The sequence below is a fragment of the Vicia villosa genome, linkage group LG2 (genome assembly GCF_029867415.1).
Source record: "Vicia villosa cultivar HV-30 ecotype Madison, WI linkage group LG2, Vvil1.0, whole genome shotgun sequence".
NCBI classification, from domain to species: Eukaryota; Viridiplantae; Streptophyta; class Magnoliopsida; order Fabales; family Fabaceae; genus Vicia; species Vicia villosa.
Window position 1 is genome coordinate 49,842,034 of NC_081181.1, and position 18,515 is coordinate 49,860,548.

An 18,515-nucleotide genomic window follows, 5' to 3' on the forward strand; every position below is an offset into this window, starting at 1 on the left:
TCGCTCAGACGCACAGTCAGCAGCTCAAACAGTCAACAGACGACCCGTTTGACCAAAAAGTCAACAGACAGTCAAAAATGAAATTTTTTGTCAACATCCATATTTTGTCAAAGGATTCATCGTTTGATAATTGGATGATCATAATTAATCAAGGAAAGATCAAAAATCAACAAAACCCTAAGATTCAAAATTAGGGTTTTCTCCTAAAAAGTCAACTGAACTTTGACTGGTCATAACTCTCTCATCCTTCATCCAAAAAATTCAAACCAAAGCTCATTGTGAAGGAAATTCAATTATCTTTCAAATTCAATTGGTCCCATGACCATTTGATTCACCATTTGAAAAATATGAACCAAAACATTACAGGTCATTTTCAAAGTCAACAAAAAGACACTTTTTTCAAAAGGACACACAAGGAGCATGGAAAATCATTTTGACATGAGACCAAAGACATTGGTTAGAGGACTCTTTGAGGTTTCCAAAAAGTGCAAGATCTCCTTCATATGATAAATATTGAGGGATTTACACCTTTTTGAAGTTGGCTAAATTTTGGGAAAATGCATAAAACCAACATTGATCAAAAATGTATTTTTTCCAAATGGGGCCAAGTTTTCATAGTTCAAACATGGTTACCATGATATAATGGGCCTCCCACGACCAAGACAAAGCCCACATCATTTTTGTTCCATTTTTGATTTAATTTTATCATAATTAAGATTAAATTGAAAAAGGAAAATGGAAGGATAATGCATAGCTTAATTTCTAAGCATGACTCACCAAAGAATCTTCAATTTTCTGCAACAAGAGGAAGTACAAGGCAAGAGAAGTGAAGAGGAGCAAGACTTGGTCAAATTTTCAAAGATTTTTAATATTTAAAAATCAAAGTTTCAACAAAGCTCATCAATGCTTTTAGCTTAGTTTTTAAGCACCATGTAGCTTATAAATTAGGTAGCATACTTCATCAATGTAATAGGGAGACACGAAATAGAGAAAGATATAGCATAAACTCACTTCATATTTCAAAAATAATCAAAGAAACTTCAAAATTCGTATTTAAATTTGCAGCTAGTTTCAAAGCAAACTAAGTCCATAAATCACTTCCTGGAACTTATTTGAGCAAGTTCAGATCCATAACCAAGTTCATAGAGGCCTGAAACTCGAGTTCTCTCACTCTCCGATTTGGTAAACTTTCATTGATTTCAAACTCTCATTTTATGTGTTGTTATCATGTCTAATGGTTATGGTTGAGTTTGTAATAATCATTAGGTCAGGTTTGAACCCTAGCATGAGAGTTCTAACGTCCAGAACGTAGGTTGCCATTGTCAACCGTGAGTTTATGTTTCTCTTCGAATCTCTTAACAGAAGCACTTTCAGTCCAAACTAACCTCACCATTAGATTCCCAGATCTCGATTTAGGGGGGTAGGGTCTTCATTTGGTGTTTAAACCAACGATTTCGCAGGTTTTGAAAACTACCTCGCCGGAGAAGACAACCGGAAAACACTGTTCCGGTGGTCAGCAAGGCTAGGGCATGGTTAACTGCATGCGTGGCTTCCTCCCTCGCTCCTATTGGCTGGTCAACAAGTCTATGGCTCGCGTGGCAAAATGTTATAACATGATTGGTTCTGGTTTAAAAACGTGGACCCCACATAATTCAAATTCAGAAAAAAAAAGAAACAAGTGGACTGGGCCTATACGAAGTGATTTCTACACCCCTGGTTTCTGGCCCAAATGCATCTTTTGAACTAAACTCAGTTCTTTTTCAGATTCACTTAATACACCCCCTGCATGTTTTAATTAATAATCTCTATACTTTGCATTTTAATTAAAATCAACAAATCAGAAAACACCAAAAATATTTTATTTTTTAGTTTTAATCTGATAAAATATTTATTTATTGTTAGACATAAAAATATTAATATTTTATTTAAATTAAGGCTATTTTGCATAATTAATTAGTATATATATTTATATGTTTGCTATTTAATTATTTCAACCAATCAAAAAATCATAAAAAAATTGTTCTTTATATTAAATATAGTTTATATATCATAGGCTAATTTTGTACATATTTAGAATAATTTTCTCTTTAAGTTTTAATTATTTGTGTAATTATTTGTATAATTATGTATTAATTAACTTAATAAATTTCAAATCAATTTCAAAAATTCCAATAAAATTAGTTTTGTTTTAAAATTAATTGAAAAGCATTTTGAACTTAATTTTTTAGTTTTAAATTTTATTTCCATCTTTTCCTCATTTTAATTAAATTAATCATGCATTAATTATAATTAAAATCAATCATAAAAAATCCAAAAACACTTCTTTTATTTTCTTGCACTTTAAATTCCTAGATCAAGTGTATAGGTTGTCAAATCCATGTAAATAGCGTAGTTTACATTTCCTGCACAATCAATGTAATAGCGTAGATTTACTTTCCGCATTTTACATTTCCGCATTTTAAATTCCAGCACATATAAACTGCATGTATGCCAAAGGTAAAAATTGAATCGTTAGACCACTAACTTCAAAGATAAAATATCTGAATCTAAACACAATCACACTTGCACCTCTTAAGGTAATCCCTTTTCTCATTCTTTTCAAAATCAAAAATCAAATTCTACTGTTTCGAGTACAAAACCGAACTTTTGTTTATATCCGGTGAAAGGATAGATTTTTAAAGGAAATAGGATAAAGACCTTACAACTCAGGGTAGACCTCCTAATTTGCTTGCTCAAATCAAAACAAACAAATCTCTCATATATCATTGTTTTTCAAAATAAAACTTTCAAAAAGACAATACTTTGTATATATCCAAACAAGGATCATTACGAAGTTAACATTATTTTTTCAAAACATCTTTTGAAAGATAAAAACACTTTGTATACATCCGCACAAGGATCATTACAAAGTCAATTTGCAAAGGTATTTGAAACCACATACGAGCATTTCAAGGCAATAGAAAAGTAATTGAAAACAAGTGAGCTAAGAAAATTAAAGAGCCCATGGATAACCATGGATTCAAAGGGTGCTAACACCTTCCCTTTGTATAACCTACCCCCTTATCCAGAATTTCTTAAAGGTCTTTTTTCTGTTTCTTTTATAAACCTTTCCTTAATTGGATAAAATAAAAGGTTGGTGGCGACTCTCTGATTTTCAAATACAAAAGCAGAAACAAAAAAGAGTCAGTTCGCGTATCTCTCCGCGAGAGGTATGGTAAAAAACCGAGGGCGACACAAACGTCCCATGATTTTATTGAATGAACATATGATCATGGTATGACAAACCCTTATAAAAATGACCAGTGTGCTTCGGGCAAGGCACCTGGCTTTTAAGTTCATGGTTCGATAGTACAGGAACCATTTTTATTTTTGAACATATAAACAACGAAAACAGGAAATTGCATTTACTCCTGATCAAAGGAGATAACATCTTTAGCTTCCCAGTTGTTCAATCCATTGTTGTGAGTAGGGAATATCCAGTTGCTCCAGTTGCAGTTGTCTTTTTCGTCTTCCACAGCATTGACTTCTTTGGTGACGAGATGAGCTGTTGATCCTTCAGGATGAGCAAGATGCTCTGCTAGATATGAGAGCCCAGGCTGAGATACCTCTGTTGGCTGAGAGAGATACTCGATAAGATCGTCCCATCCAGTTGGGATGATGTCTTTGATAGAGACTTGTGCACTCTAGGGAGCAGTGTATTCCACCGGAAAATCATTCTCGCCATTTGGTGTTTCCCAACTTCTTCAGGATTGACAGGGCTTGTGATTGTCATATTGTCTTCGAAATGTTCATCCCATCCAGTTGGGGTAATGTCTTCGATAGCGATTTGCAAGCTCAAGGGAGCGGAATACTTCACCATAAAGTCATACTTGCCACTTGGTTCTCCTAGTGTATCCCATACTTCTCTTAGAATAAGTGGACTTTGGTATTGCTTAGTAGTGGAACCAGTATACTTATGTCATCTTCGAACTGATCATCCCATCCAGTTGGGACAATGTCTTCAATGGCAATCAAAGAACTCTGAGGAGCAGTGTACTTCACTAGAAAGTCGTACTTATCGCTTGGTTCTCCCAAAGTATCCCAAACCTCCTTGGAAACGGGTGGAACTTCATTTGGATATTGCTTAGTAATATGGTTCGAGATCACTTCGTCGTCTTCAATAACATTTACTCCTTGGCTGATAAAATGGGACATTAATCCTCCAGAACGAGGACTTTGATCATTCTTCTGAGTTCCATTAGCATAGCCCAGACCTAGCTTATCGAACTTGTAAGGTACGTCAAGGAGTTGTCCCCACACTATGCAACCACCCTCTTCGATCACAGCCTTAGCATCTTTGAGAGAAGCCATTGTTGGAGTTATTCTTGTAGCAGGAGTAGCAGAAATATGTTTGGCAGTAGAGATAACTGGAGGGACCACCTCAAAAGATTGGCAGGGAGTTTCAATGAATTCACCATCCATCTCAACAAACTTGGAGTTACTCAGGTGGCTAACCACATATTCTTCTTCACCATGAACCGTGACGACCTTGCCTTTTATAGGATATTTTAACCTCTGATGCAGGGTAGAAGTTACAGCGCTTGCCCCATGTATCCAAGGGAGTCCTAGTAAACAAGAGTATGCTGGATGAATTTCCATCACGTAAAAGGTAGAATCAAAGATCTGAGAGCCCACTCTAATTGGGAGCTTAACTTCTCTGTATACTGTTCTTGTTGACCCGTCGAAGGCTCTTACTACAACATCGCTTGGTTGTAACACAACTCCTTCGAAGTCAATTTTTTCCAGTACTACCTTTGGTAACACATTTAATGAGGAACCATTGTCTACCAGCACATGAGACAAAGTGGTGCCGTTACATTCAATAGAAATGTGCAGGGCTTTATTGTGATTTTTCCCAGCAGGTGTCAAATCAGCGTTAGAGAAACCGAGACCGTTATCCATTGTTAGACTGGCAACACAATTTTCAAATTGGTCGACTGAAATCTCCTGTGGTACATGTGCAGCTTTCAAGAATTTCATCAGGGCCTTAGCATGAGCTTCTGAATACTTCAACAAAGATAACATTGAAATCTTTGAGGCAGTGTGCCCCAGTTGTTCAACAATATTGTAATCACTTTTGCAGATGATTTTCAATATCTCCTCCATTTCTTGCCTCGAAGGATCTTCAACAGTGACTTCAACAGGTACTTGAACTGGTTCAACTTGTGGCTCTTTGCCTCGAGCATTGACATTTTGATCAGGAATCGGGACCTGGACTGGAGTAGTAGTAACATTTGGAGAAATTTCTGGCGAAAAGATCCTTCCACTTCTTGTAATCTTACTAGTTCCCACAATATTATCAACAGCTAGATTAGTAAAATTCACGGCCTTTTCAGTCAAGGTGTCTTGTTTAACTCCATGGACATAAACATTAGCGCCATAACTCCACGGGACAGCTTTGTCTGAGGAATATGGAAATGGAGCCGGATTGGTGATGATTACAGATGCCACTCTGGGTGCAGCAGAAATTTTGAAGGGAGCCTTGGTAGGGATTTTCAATGGTATGTTAGAAACCACTGAGACGTCCTCTATCTTCATCCCATTTGAAAAAACTTCGCACAAATTGTCTATAGAAGGAAGTTTCTCAAACATAATGATACGACGATCCATCCACTTTTGAATTCCTCTTTTCAGATTTTCACAACCATTGGGTAGGTGTGCGCAATAAAAGCAATCAGGGTCACAACCTGGAAATAAACCAGCTTGTATTAGCTTTCTTTTGATTTCAAAGAGCAGAGTTGACAGTTCTCTCACATCATAGATATAAACAGTGTCCATGATAGCATTAACGGTCTTGTCGTGTTTTGGCATAGGCGCAGTGATGACATTTGGAGTCTCTGGAGGATCGAATTCAATTTCCCCAGCATCTATCATGTCTTGGATTTTATTTTTCAGGGCCCAACAGTGATCTGCGCCATGTCCAGGATAATTGGAATGGTATGCACATGTTGCGTCGGGGCGATAACTAGGAGAGGAAGTGTTGACATTCTTCGGAGGGTCTTTCAATGTAACCAGATTTGCTTTTAACAAGTGTTGCAATGCTTGAGAGATTGGCATATTGATTTTGGTGAAGTTTCTTCTCGGTGCATCTGGTCGACGCGTATACTTCGGCGGTTGCTCTTTTTGAGGTGCAGATGCAGAGATCAGAACAGCCCCTACAGATTGGTGATGCTCACTTTTGCGACCTTTCTGACTGTGCACTGTATTGACTTCATTTCTCCCACTGATAGGCCTCTTTGTAGTACCTGAGGAGGAGCCTACTTGAATTTTTCCACTTTGAATGCTGCTTTCAACACGCTCTCCAGTTAATATCAGGTCAGTGAAACCTGACGACGAGCTTCCCAGCAAATGACTGTAGAAAGGGCCAGTTAAAGTGCCCATGAACATGTCGACCAGCTCGCGATCAGATAAGGGAGGTTGAACCCTTCCAGCCAGATCTCTCCACTTTTGTGCATACTCTTTGAAACTTTCTTTTGGTGCCATGGCCATGCCCCGTAGTTGAATACGGGTTGGTGCAAGGTCGGCGTTGTACTGATACTGTTTGTAGAATGCAGCAGCCAGATCTTCCCAAGTGTGAACTTTTGCACTTTCCATTTGGTAGTACCACTCGAGTTGAGTACCCGACAGACTTTCTTGGAAAAATGAATCCACAACTTTTTATCTGCTGTATGAGGTTGTATCTTTCTCACATAGGACCTTAGATGGAGCTTTGGGCAAGAGACTCCATCATACTTTGCAAAGACAGGGACTTTGAACTTTGGAGGGATAACAACATCTGAGATGAGTCCAAGATCATTGAAGTCTAAACCAGGTATTTTCTGTATCTCCATAGCTTTCATGCATTCTTCCAACTGCTGGTATTTGCTATCACCCTGTTCGTCTTCGGAGTGATAATCTTCTTCATCAGGAGAGAGTGAGAGTTTGGCAGAACCCTGGTTGCTGTGATTGTCTTCTTGATCACCTTCACCGACTACTTCAGGGATTGGCGCTTTTCTGGGCATCCTGGCTGGGACTCTGACTTTTCTCACGAGGTGGCTTAAACCTACAGATCCCTTGGGCTTCTTTTTCTTCTTGGTCATCAGGGCTTTCAGTTCCTGTTGCCCCTTTGCTAGCTCCAAAATTGCTATATGAACTTGGGCATTTTGTGCCTCGAGATTCTTGATGCTTGTTTCGGAATCCATCCCTTCTAACTGAAATAAACAGCAAGGAGATGAGAAACCTGTTATGTGAACCTGTTATGCAATGTTTATGAATGAAATGTATATGCAATGTTTTCAAGGATCTTATAATTTAAATTTGTTTAAACAAAAGATAAACAAACATTTATTAGTCAAACATTTTATTTCTTCTTTTTTTCTTTTGTCTTTTCTTTTCTCTCTTTTTCTTTGCCTCTTTCGGGCTTACAAAAAAAATAAAGAAAATAAAGGATTCTTCAAGCCTCCCATGGACACTTTCTCTTTGCACCCAGGAACGTGTTGATCTGCTGTTCTTCATGGAGTTGTCTGGTGAGCTCCAACACTTTCCTCTCATAGTCTTGACAGTGTGCTTTGAAGGTGTCCCTTTCTCCTTTTAGTTAAACCCAAGATTTCTGCAGCTCTTCTAGGTCAGTCGGCATGTCCGGATGTAAAATAACTCGACGTTCCTCCCCTTCGACTTCTGGCTCAATGGTCACAGGTAGGATAGCGGGATATGGCATGATGAACTTCTGAGCACGAGCACGCACCCATTTGAGGTAAGGCTCCATAGGAATAGAATTCCATTGTCCTAAAGTCTTGCTTTCTACTTTGTAGACACTGCCCCAAGCATGTATAAACCTTCGTCGATATCTTTGGGAATCATCTTCGTAGTCGAACATAATGCCGTGGATGATCATGTCGTGAGGACCATTTCTTCGTGCATATCCAAATTGGTGCAAAGCTAAAGAGGGATTGTAGGCGATGCCTCCCCTAATGCCATGGAGTGGCACATTAGGGTACTCCCCACAATGGTCAATAAGAGTGATGTCTTCTTGAAAGAAGTTATTCCACCGAATATCTGAATGAGACAAAGACATAATCCTGCGAGACCATTGCATCCTTTGCTCGTTTCTCAACACCGATCTGGGAAGGTGTGATGTAAACCATCTAGCCAGTAGTGGTACACAACACATAAGAGTTCCTCGCTTTTTCATGGTACAGTGTGTAGAGAATGTAGAATGTCTCCCAGCAAAGTAAGTACCAGATTGCGGGTTAAGAAAATGTTGATAGCGTGCACACTTATGAATTGGTCGGGATTAGGGAATAAAACCAACCCATAAATCAAAAGAGCCGCGACTTCTTCAAAAGCTTGGTAACTCGTATCTTTTAATAGTGATCGAGCCTTTCCCATTAAGAACTTAGCAAGCAAACCCTTGACTCCACTCTTTGTTTCCCAATTAGACTCGATTTCTGACTTTCGTAAATGTAAGGCAGCAGCAATGATTTCAGGCTTTGGAATCTTTTCTAAACCAGTGAAAGGTAATTGATCTCGAACAGGCAACCCAATCAGTTCAAAGAATTCTTCCAAGGTGGGTACTAGCTGATAATCGGGAAATGTAAAACAATGATGCTCGGGATCAAAGAATTGGAACAGGACTCGTATCATGTCTTCTTCAAATTTTGAGGTAACCAAATGGGGTAGGTGACTGTGCCTCTCGGTGAATTGAGCATTTCTGGGAAATTCTGATATTAAGTCCTTTAGTTCAGACGGTACTGTTGAGATGTTGATTCGGATGTAATTTCTGGTAGCGAGAGCCATTACCTGCAATCACAGAACAAAGGTAAACTCTTCGATCCTTGAAATGATTTGTGAGAAAATGATATGTTTATGATGTCATGATGTCAAACATGTGGAAAACACAAACAAATCACACAATAGCCTTAGGTTTAAAGGCTTGCACGAGGTTTATAGGTGATACCCTCCCCACTGAAGTTGAGTTGGTTTAAACCTGTCTTAGAATGGTATTCGGGTTCTATGATCCTTGGAGACAACATCTCAATACGGCATTCGGACGGCCGATCAAAACATTCCTCGAGGATAACCAACTTCGATCAATTTCAAAGCCAGTCACTTAATAGGCCACAAGTCAAGTTCAACTAAAGGTTCTAAGGCAAATTAGTGCTTGATGACATTTCGGAAGCCTAACATACTCCTTGATCATTTTCAAGGGATATCAGTACAGACCAAAGTGTCGCACTAACGGTGACTACCAGATCAACCATATCGGTACATGCCGTATGGTTTCCTTGGTCTATTGTCACATACTTAAGGTATCTCGAGATTCGGGTTATAATCTATCACACAAGTAAATACCCAAACAAACCTTTGAAAAAATAGAGCAAACAAGACAAGCAATTGAAAACATCGAAGTGATCTAAACTCTAAGGTAACCCCTTTAAAAACATTTTGTTTTTGAAATCCCCAGCAGAGTCGCCAGTTATGTCGCCTCGGTTTTTTGTGGGATGCGAACTGACTCTTCTTTTATTTTTGAGTTGTGAAAATCAGAGAGTCGCCACCGACTTTTATTTTATCCAATTAAGGAAAGGTTTATATAAGAAACAGAAAAAGACCTTAAAGAGATTTTGGGTTCGGGGGTAGGTTATACAAAGGGAAGGTGTTAGCACCCTTTGTATCCATGGTTATCCATGGGCTCTTAATTGCTTAGCTCACTTGTTTGAATCGTTTGTCTTGCTTTGAAATGCTTGTATGTGGTTTTAAATATTTTGTAAAGAGTTAACTTTGTAATGATCCTTGTGCGGATGTATACAAAGTGTTTATCTTTCGAAAGATATTTTGATGGTTCGAAAAAAGATTTTTAACTTCGTAATGATCCTTGTTTGGATATATACAAAGTGTTGTCTTTTTGAAAGTTTGTTAAAAAACAGTGATGTGTAAAAAGCTTTTGTTGTTTTTGATTGAGCAAGCAATTAGGAGGTATACCCTAAGTTTATAAGGTTCTATTTCTTTAGAAAACTTCCCTTGACTGAATACAGAAGAAATTTGAATTGTATTTGAAACAGTAAGTTTTGATTTTGAAAAAGTAACAGAGGGATTACCCTAAGAGGTGCAAGTGTGATTGTGATTTATTTTCAGATATGTTTTTGTCTTAAGATTAGTGATCTAGCGCTTCAATTTTCATTCTTGACATACACGCAGTTTTATATGTACAAAAATTAAAGTGCGAGAATGTAAAATGCGGAAAGTAAATCTACGCTATTACATCGATTGTGCGAGAAATGTAAACTACGCTATTTACATGAATTGAACAACCTATACACTTATCTATGAATTTAAATTGCAATAAGATAAAGGGAAAATATTTTTGGATTTTTGGATGGTTGATTTTAATTAAAATTAATGCATAATTAATTTAATTAAAAGGTTAAGAATTAGAAATAAAATTTAAACCTAAAAAGTTAAGTCTAAAATATGTCCAAATTGTTTAATTAATTTTAAAATAAAATTAATTTTTTTTGTGATTTTTGAAATGTTTTTGAAATTATTAAGTTAATTAACATATAATTATACAAATAATTATACACATAAATTAAACTTAATGAGAAAAATATTCTAAATATGTGCAAAATTAGTTTATAATATATAAACTTAATTTAATAAAAAGAAAATATTTTTTATGATTTTTTTGATAGGTTAGAAATAATTTAAAGGCAAATATATAAATATATATTAATTAATTAAACAAAATATTTTAATTATGAAGAAAAATAAAATATTTTTATGTCAAAAATTAATATATTATTTTATCAACCTAAAATATTTTTGTATAATTTTTTTGATTTTTTAAACTATTTTTAATCAAATTAAAAGAGAAATTAAATTAATTAAAGAAATATAGAAAAATTAAATAAAAGGATCCTGTGTGGTTGACTGGAGAGTCCATGATATGGACTGGCAAGGCATGTGCGTTGGATGGATGATCAGATTGATCATGTGGCTCAGATGTTGAGGGCGCGTGGTATGGCGTAGACTGCAAAGCATCAGAGTAGTTAGATTTTAAAAAAAAAAAAGCGGACAGGGCAGCCAATGAGGGGCTGCCACGACTTCGTCTTCAACCTCTTCTCCGTAGCCAAAAGTCTGCAAGCGTAGCTAAAGCTTTTAGTGACGGTTTTCATACAAGCAATATAAATAATTTAAGAGACCATGGTTCAGCTTAAAATCGTCCCATGAGTTCAAATATGTCACTGGTTTCTTCTAATTTTGCCTAAATCAAAGGATCCCAAATTTTAGCTTAAGAACCCTAGAATGGTATCTCTATGAATATACGACCAAACCTTAATTAAATGTCCAGAATCGTTCAGAGCACCAAACTAAACACAAATATGGGATTACATCTTATTGAATGTGCATGAATAATCAAATTCAAGTTGGTTTTTATTTGAGCAAACCGTGAGCTATATGTGCGTGTTCTTGAGGTTTCAAGGCTTGAAATTGATCTGGTTAGCTTCAGGGATGTTTGAGGATCGTGTTTAGATAGTTATTTGGAATTGAATCTAGCTCAAACTTAAAATTCGAATTTTCAATTTCTTTGAAATTTTCAAGTTGATACAAGTATGTTTCTAGTTCAGAATTTGTGTGTGTGTGTGTTGCTGAAGTGTTCTAAGCTATTATATAGGCAAGATTGGTGCTGCAAACTTAAGCTAACAAGCTTTTCTTCCATACTTGAGTGCCTTTGAATCTTTGAATATTTTATGAATAAAAGCTTTGAATTTCTTGGCCATGGCTTCAATTTTCTTTACCCCTCTTGCCATAGGTCTTCTGTACCTCTATGCTACAGAACTTGGATCAAACTTGGTGACTCAAGCTAAGGACAAAAGCCTTGAATCATTATCTTGAACCATTTCTTTTTTTAATTTAACTTTAAATGAAATAAAATTAAATTAAAAAAGAAATAAAAATGTCATGGGCCTAATGTTGGTCATGGGAGCCCTTTAACATCATTAGAAACATGTTTGGATCATGAATGCTTGGCCTCTTTTGGAAAAAAAACAATTTTGATCAATGCTAGTTTCATGCATTTTCCCAAAAAATAGCCAACTTCAACAAGGCATAACTCCCTCAATTTTGATCATATGAAGGAGTTCTTGTACTTTTTAGAAACCTCAAGATGTCCTCTACAAGCTACTTTGGAAGCTCTTTTGCATTTGGAGAAGTTATCTTGATGTTATATGCTTTGACAAAAAACCACTTTTTGTTGACTTTGAAAATCACCTGTAATGTTTTGGCTCATATTTTCCAAATGAAAAATCCTATGACCATGGGACCAATTTCATTTGAAAGATAATTGAGTTTCCTTCAAAATAAGCTTTGGTTGGAATTTTTTGGATGAATGAGGAGAGAGTTATGGCCGGTCAAAGTTCAGTTGACTTTTTAAGAGAAAACCCTAATTTTGAAACTTAGGGTTTTGTTGATTTCTGAACTTTTCTTGATGAATTATGATCAACCATTGATCAAATGATGAATCTTTTGACAAAATATGGATGTTGACAAAAAATTTCATTTTTGACTGTCTGTTGACTTTTCGGTCAAACTGGTCGTCTGTTGACTGTTTGAGCTGCTGACTGTGCGTCCGAGCGAATCGAAGTTTGAAAATTTGTCTGGTGTTACTTTGAGACACATGGAGATCCATGAAATCCATTTGAGGTCTCAAAAAACTTGTTCTCCTGAAAAAAAACAAAAACCCTAGTTAGGGACTATTTGTGTAGGAGACAGTTAAGCGTACCTGATTTTTGTGCAGTGTTGAGTCTTTGCTGATCATGTGATTATCAAAAGACTTCTAGAACAAAAATCTTGAAATTTTTAAATGTGAAAGATTGATTTGAATGATGATACAAAACACGGAGAATCGCGCTGTCAGCGGGTTTGACTGTTAATTGGCTGTCTGGGCATTAACGTAACAGTTAAAGTGAAAACTTAACAGTTAAAGTTAATTTTTTTCTTTTTGTTTTTGTTGTGTTAATGGTGAAAATTATTTACATGAGTTGTTAGAAAAACACAAACATAATAAATAAATAAAATATACCGTACGCGAACGAAATTATTGATAATAATCTTGAGAAGGATTTAATGCACAGAAAAGTAAATAGTTAACTAGCAATAAACACACATAATATTATCTCGATAATTAAGTGACAGTACAATAGACAATACAATATTTAATACTGACAGTACAAATATTACATAATATAACGAACAGTACGACAAATATAATGAACGGTACGTTATTTGAAAGCGAAAGATACGACAAACTTTAAGTATGACGATTAAAAACCCATGCTATAAACAACAATATATAGATGTACGGGAGTGCAAGCATCCCAGGTCCACACTTTTCAGGACTATGCAGACAGAAAAAAGACATGATCACCGTAAAAACAGTGAGGACCATAAGAAAAAACGTATCCACCCACTTTGCCATTTTTTGCCGGGGAAGAAGAGGAAATAATTATGAGATAGTATGATAGAAATTTGGGAGATGAGTGAAATTTGATGTGAGAATTTATGGAAAAAATGAGGGGCATATATAGAGTGAAAAGAAGGATGGAGACATTGGGGAATGAAGTGATACCGTACAAAAAAGGAAAGTTTGAGTGTGTTGCACCCCAAAATTTGCCCACATATTTATTCCTAACTAGCTTAGACTTCTCATTTTAATCACATACCTCCATTAAGTCATCTAACACATCATGCATCATTAATCAATAAATTTGGTATTGGGATCAAGGATCTTGAAGAGTAGGGTTTCTCTGTCACTTTGGGGCTTTAATCTTAATTTAAGCTTGTCTTGATTGGTTCCTTCATCAATCAGGATTTGTGGAATTGGCGTTTTGATTCATTGGTTATTGTGAGTTTATCCGTCATCAAGTCACAAGGTTATCATTCTTCAAAGTCTACTAAGGGCTGGAATCAGAGTTTATTCCTCTGTATGTCTCAAGGAAATAAGGATTCCTATTCATCACACCTGAACGTGGTAACAGTTCATCTACTATAGCGCAGTGGGTTTAGGGATTCATTTTGATCATTGTCTCATTGATTTGTAGCTAGTGATATGAGTTACCTGAGGAGCATCATCTGGGATGTCTGAGTTTGCTGAGATTCAACTAAGGAGTAGTTGGCTTGTACATTAAAATTTCCTCAATGATTCTTCAATACGTTATTGTGGTGGTGGTTTGAAATACAAACACAAGGGCATAGGGAGTTGGCCTGTTCATTTATTTGGATCAATACAATTTGTGGTTCTCATCAAGTACTTGTTACTTCAATGGAAGTTTGGAGGTTAAGATTTACTAAGTGAGCCAAGTTTTATTTGAATTTGCAAGTGGACTGGATTCTGTCCATTGAAACTTAAATTTTATTGAAGTCCAAACATAATTGAAATAAAGCCACGGTTCTCAAGTGCTTGTGTGTAACTTCTCAAGAACTAACAGCAAGGCATAATGCGAGTGCAAATTTTGAAAGCGAAGTGCAGTGATCAGAACTTCGGCTTCAAGCAAAGTCAACTTTGAGAAGTAGACTTTTGACCAAAGCCATATTTTGAACCCTTTACATTTTATTCTACGGTTCATCTTAAGTTGCAAGAAGTTTGAAGATTTGGAATTCAAATCAAGGCATAATGAGTGAAAAGGTGCAGTCTCGAATGTTATTTGAAAAAACGGAAAAGTTATTACAAGTATGCATGTGCGGTACATTTCAATAAGCCCTTATACAAAATTCATGTTTTTACAAGTTCAATAACTTCATTACAAAACCAAAACTAATCACACAAGAAAATGAATCAGCCGTTGACTTAGAACCGAATCCCTTCCATTCACGTTTGTACCAAATCATCCCTGCACAATCAGAACCGAGACCGAACCGGTTTGTAATCGAAACCGTAACTCCACCCGCAACAAAACCGAAACAATACCATCAGCATAATTCAAGAACCGGACCTGCATAATGGTTCAAAGAAATTCAGTCAAAACAATCAATCCTCTTACTGCATAAGATGATTCAAAACCGATCCAGTCAGCACCTAAAACCAAATAAACTCGGACAGAAGAAAAGCCAATAGTTAACAGAAGGAAAACCGGTTCGGAGAATATCTATAACGGGTATCAGAAATTGAAAAGGGGAAGAGAGGAAGAGAACTAGCCTCAAAGAAAAAAGCGGCGTAACAGAATTGAGAAGGGGCATAACAGAATGGATAAGAGAAAAAAAGATCGGTAACAGAAACAAAACAAAACTCACCTTCATCTTTCTCTCTTCTTCATCATCGATTCAAAAAAAGAAAATCTTCAACACCGATTCACACGCTCGTCAATTCCCTCTCTCTTGATTCAACCTTCTCCATCTTCTTCCATTCTCAGAATAAAAATCGCTTCAATCTTCTCAACCACACGAAACAGAATTCACCACCTCTAAAATCTTCATCTGAATTCTCCAGAAAAAGCTACACAAAAATCTTCAATCTCTCTTTATATCATCGATTCCTCAATTCACCGATCGACACAACCGGAAATTCACATCCATGTTCGATAATTCACTTCATCATCACCCTTCAACCAATTTCCACAAAAATCTTGATCCTTTCCATCTTCATCTTCCTCTGCAAATCATCAAATAATCGCCATCAATTCATGCTCTTCCAAACTCGTATGTTCATCTCACTCTTGCTGCATATCCCAATCAAACAACATAGAAACAACCACAGCAACGGTTACGTATCCGCGAGAAGAAGAAGAAGGTGAAACCAGAAAACAAAAGAAGAGGGAGAATTGATCGAAACTTACAATTTCTTGAAGGCGTTCGAATTTCATCTCCCTCGCATTCAAAGAAATATCGAACTTCATCGGTAAAGCGAACAGAGAAATTGATGAGGGAGTTGACGAGAGGGACGAGGCGAGAAGAGGATGTTGATACGCGCTGATGCTTGGTCACGACGGAGGCCATAGATTCATCGTCGGAGAAGGTTGAGGGCATTAACACCGGCGCGAGTTTGCGATGGAAGAAGGAGTGACTATATGTGGTGCTCCGATTGGATTGACGGTGACGGCCAAACGAAAGTTGAATCGGGGAAGATGGGTTCACCGCCGTTCCGTCATCGCCCGCGAAGAAGAAGAAGAAAATTCGTTCAGATAAGCCAAAGGTCACAAATGATTTAACCCTAGCCCCTTTTGATTATTATTATAATTAGTGTATTATTATTTTGTTAATTTCATAAAGTATGATTATTTGATTTTGATTAGGGATTAATTTCATAAAGTCTGATTATTTGATTTTGATTAGGGATTAATCTACAATAATGTTCAATAATGAAATCTAAATAAAGTGGAAATTGGATCAAGCAAAACTGTATCAAAATCTGGGCTAGTCTGAATTGTTGTTTCCACCCCTGGTCGATAGGCCCAAATGTGCATTGTACTAATTTCAGTTCAGCCAAAAAATACTAACACACCCCCTGGCTGACAGATTTTGAAAAATGTTTAAAATTGCTTCTCTAATTTTTGACTCATAAACCAGTTTTAATTGAAACAAATAAATAAAAATATGTTTTAAATAGAATAATGTGTGTAGAAATTTTTGATATTTTTGTTAGATTTTTAGAACTTAGTTTGTTGTTTTTAATAAATCATTTTCTTTAGTGTGTTCATTGTGTTTTTTTAGTTTGATCGGTTTTGCAAATTAATTTTGTTTAATACTTTAGGAGTAGAATTTAATTGCCATTTTTTGTGTGATATCAGTAGACTCATATACCATATGGTGTGAAAAAAATAAAGGTTTAATTCTATGTTTTGGTTAGGTTTTCATTAGATTGTCTATGCCCGATTTATGTGCGTTCCTAAACGGATAACCATGCGAATTTGACCTATAATTTGTTTTGCATTTATGCAATTGACTTAGTTTCTTTTTGTACATATAATTAGGGATGTTTAGAGGTCTTAGGACCTGGAGTTGAATTTTTCAATCCATGTTTTCTTATTTTACTCGATTTTTCTTTCTCGCATGTAAATAACTTGCTTTTGGCTAACGATTGCACCATAACTTGTCCGAATGACCTATAATTTTGTATGAAACTTTGTGACTTGATTCCATAATTGTTTAGACACCTATTAGAGGTCATTAGCTACTGACTTCTACCATGTAAATACATCTTTCTAACTTCACTCCTAATTTGAATTCTATTAACTAGTTTTGACCTAGTTTTGTATAGTTTTGTTAGAACTTTGTTTGTTTCAAGTTAATTGACTAACATAGATTGGTATAAGGTCTTGGACCTATAAATGAACTAATTGCTACTGACTTTAAGCTTTGTTCATGTTTTCATTTGCTTTTTGTTTCGGTTAATTGATGTTTGTTCACTAATTGTTAAGTAACGATTCAAGCGATACTTTGGTAACTCTTTGTGAATATTTTCGTGTAGTGCCATATGGCTTTTGTGTTTGATTTAGGACACTTACTTCCTTGGTTTGCTACTGCCCTAGGGCTCTCTTCTCATCTTGTTGGAGTTGTAACTCCATTCTTTTGCCATGTTCCCTTAGACTCTTCCTTCTTTGTTAAGAGGAATTGAGATAGGTTAGGATAGTTATCCTTGACATTAGGGCCATTAGACTTAGATTAGAATAACTTAGATTAGAGAATAGGTTAGTTCCCTTGTTCATTCTTTTTTCTTTTCAACTTTAAAACATTAATAAATAAAGAGGCGAATCACATTAAGAAAGTGGTAGAGAAATGAGTGGGATTCATTCCCTAATCTGTTTCTCAATCACTTAGTGGCATAGAAATGAGTGGGATTCATTCCCTAATCTGTTTCTCGGTCACTACTTAATGGGAGAGAAATGAGTGGGATTCATTCCCTAATCTGTTTCTCAAACATTAATTAATGGGATAGAAATGAGTGGGATTCATTCCCTAATCTGTTTCTTGAACATTATATAATGGGATAGAAGTGAGTGGGATTCATTCCCTAATCTGCTTCTCGATCATTATACATTGTATGTGATTCTAATCGCAAAGTAAATCCCCTTAAAAAATACCCAACCAAAAACACTTAAAACACTTAATAAAGGCTCGAATTAAAACAAAGTGACGAAGTGGTGCGAAACCTTGTATTGGGTTTTGTTCACCATGTAGTTACATAAAAAACACAAACCCAAGTTCACTCTTTTGCCTTGTTAGGCGCTTAAGAACAAGTTAAGTCCTTTCCAAAGTAGGCGTATAAGTCTCCAAAGGTCGAGCATCGTGGATTGCGACCTTAACCGCTGTTCAATTAAAAAACACAAAAACACAGAAAATATGGAGCCGAACTACGGTCGTTCTGATTCCTGAAAAGGATACGTAGGCATTGGGTCGCGGGGCCTAAGCGAACACACTTGTAAATAATTCCTTCTTTTCCCCGTATTTCTTTTGCATTCATTCGCATTTAGGTTTTAGACATAGATATACACCCTTTAGATAGAAAC

The 18,515-nt window shown here is 36.3% G+C and overlaps 1 long non-coding RNA gene across 1 annotated transcript; it reads right to left on the bottom strand.

The window, feature by feature from the left end:
• Positions 1–14,713: 14,713 nt before the first annotated feature.
• On the bottom strand, positions 14,714–16,212 carry LOC131646153 (uncharacterized). The gene is made up of 3 exons (XR_009297320.1): positions 15,846–16,212; positions 15,304–15,728; positions 14,714–15,005 (listed from the first exon to the last, which is right to left on the bottom strand). It is a non-coding gene; the product is annotated as an uncharacterized LOC131646153 (long non-coding RNA).
• Between the last annotated feature and the right edge of the window lie 2,303 nt (positions 16,213–18,515).